At 40.8% G+C, this 2547-nt stretch overlaps 1 pseudogene; it reads left to right on the top strand.

Moving 5' to 3' along the window:
* Window positions 1-1962: 1962 nt before the first annotated feature.
* On the top strand, window positions 1963-2285 carry LOC109379760 (60S ribosomal protein L34 pseudogene; annotated as a pseudogene).
* Window positions 2286-2547: the final 262 nt, after the last annotated feature.

Here is a 2547-nt window from a genome sequence, read left to right as displayed (position 1 = left end):
GACCAGTAGGTCTGTTTTCACAGAAGGAAGAGGATTGATTTCTTCTGGGATTCGTACACTGCAAATGACTGAGAGGCAGCCTGTCACTAGCTTCAACCAAGTTGGGGCTACTCTACAGCCCCTGACCTTTCCACTACCCCCAAATTAATCATTACCATCCTCTGTGTAGCTATTTCAGAATTTGAAGCGAGAAAGCTAAGTTATGGTAACAAATAAAGCCCCCACACTCATTGGCTTAACCCTATCAAGGTTTATCTCTCCCATCCCCCCAACATCCCAATAGGAGTTGAGCGAATCTCTACATCCCATTGGTCAGAACTAGTCACATGGCTCCAATCTAACTGAAAGGGAATCTGGGAAAGGTGGAGGAGCATGTGGCTGTTTAGTGAGAATTTAACATCTCTGTCACAAGGGTAGAAAATGAAAAATAGGAATTAGACATTTAAGTGAACGTTTTCTCTGTAAAAGTAGCTAACATAGAAGTCTGTTCAGTAGTTCATGGGTTATGAGCTTGAGGACAGGGAGTCTTGTAATTTTTACCTGCATCTCAATCCTGTTGATTCAAACAATGACATATCTTTGCAGAGTCTTTACTTAGTGTTTGTCAAATTGAACTCCTACCCTTACTCAAAACTTTTATTGCAACTTCTCTCTGGAAACTTCCCATGACAAATTATACAGGAGACCAATTGCATTTTTTTTCTCTTTTCATGTTTTTGTCCCCTGTACCTCCAAGCTAGATCTTTGAGACTACTTCAAAAGTAAGACGAACTGGCAATACTGATCAAGACAAAATGAGGAAAGCCACAACTAAATAAATAAATGAAGAATGGAACATCACTATAGAGTTTCCAAAGATAATAAGGAAACGCTCTCACTTTATCTCAATGCATTTCTTTGAAGCCTCACTTTGTTGTTGTTGTTGTTGTTGTTCATCTTAGCCCAAAGAGCCATTGCCCAGCTCGAGTGAACATCTTATTCTCTACCAGACTTGACCTGTGACCATTTCTTTAAAAAAAATTAATTACACTGTTAAAAGAAGATACTGAGTTTCAGATAGATATATTGTAGACTCTGAAGGCAGTCCCCAAGGTATGGGGACTTGATTTTTTTGGTATGTCATTGAAACATGACCTTCTTGGGGCTCCAGTATGAAAGATGACCCTGCTCTTGGAGGCTTAAGAACCCATAGGTTTGCTAAAAATAATTTCTAGTCCCCATTAATCTTTGATTATAACTTGAACAACTTTGGATTTAACCCATCCTGTTTGCTAACCTGATAACATGGATCTTTAGAAGCTGGAAAAATAACTGGAGAGGGACTTAAGATCTAAGAAGAGATAACTCTGAAGAAATAGTAAGAAATAGAGGCACCACTGTTCCAAAGGTGGGAAGACTTGCAGTAAAATCTGGGCTCTCTTCCTTTAAAAATACCCTTTATGTGGAAACAGACCATCAGGTCCTTTTGCCTTTCCCTGGCTCAGGCCCTCCTCCCCTCACAGTTTCATGGCTGTGACAATCCCCTAGCTGCTGTCCCTGTCTCCACTCCATCCTCAGATACCCCTAAGAGATTCATTATCCTAAAACTCCTCCCTGATCATGCGACTCTTGGGGGAAAAGCCCTTGGAAGCTCTCTATTGTCTGACAATTCAAGTTCAAACGCCTCAGTGTAGCTTTCAAAGCCTGCTAAAATGGCCCCACCCTACCCTGGCCAATTTTATTTTCTTCTGCTTCCTGACACACACCCTCTTCTCCAGGCAGGCCTGTCTCCTCCACATCCCATAAACATGCCATACTTGTTTTGTTGTCTCTGTGCATTTATTCATGTTACTCCTCCAGCCTGGAATGCAGCCTTAGGTCCACGTCATAGGAATACTTGACTTTTATACAATGAACGGATTCTAGGTTTGCCATTTAAAGTCTATGCATGTGTAGCAGGAATGGTGTCTACAGGCATTCAGGATGGTCCAGCGTTTGACATACTGTCGGAGGCTGTCCTACAATACAGCCTCTAACAAAACTAGGCTGTCCCGAACCCCTGGTAATAGAACTGTTTACCTTTATACCAAGATGGTTGGGAACGCACCAAAATCTGCATGTGGCGTGTGCCCAGGCTGACTTCGCAGAGTGCGTGCTGTGAGACCTAATGTTCTAATGAAGTTATCTAAAATGAAAAAACATGTCAGCAGGGTTGTGACAGGATCAAGAGTGCTTTCCTTATCGAGGAGCAGAAAATTGTTGTGAAAGTGTTGAAGGCACAAGCACAGAATCAGAAAGCTAAATAAAAAAACCAAAAATGGAGCTTTTTTGAGTAATAAAAACAATTTAAGAAATAAAATTAAAAAAAACAAAGTCTATGCATGTGTGTAAAGCAAACCCTGCTTTCATAGTTCTGGATGTTACAGCTTCAGAAATTGGTCCTGATTTGTGATTGTTCTTTGATTGGCCGTGGGCCTAAATCCTTAGTTTTATATTTTTCTGCCTCTTAGTTGCTACCAATCTAGAAACCGACTTAAGTCCATCAAAGAAGTTCCTTTAATATAAAGC

Source organism: Hipposideros armiger, unplaced genomic scaffold (genome assembly GCF_001890085.2).
Source record: "Hipposideros armiger isolate ML-2016 unplaced genomic scaffold, ASM189008v1 scaffold_29, whole genome shotgun sequence".
In the NCBI taxonomy this organism is placed as follows: Eukaryota; Metazoa; Chordata; class Mammalia; order Chiroptera; family Hipposideridae; genus Hipposideros; species Hipposideros armiger.
This window is presented reverse-complemented; position numbering and strand designations above follow the sequence as displayed.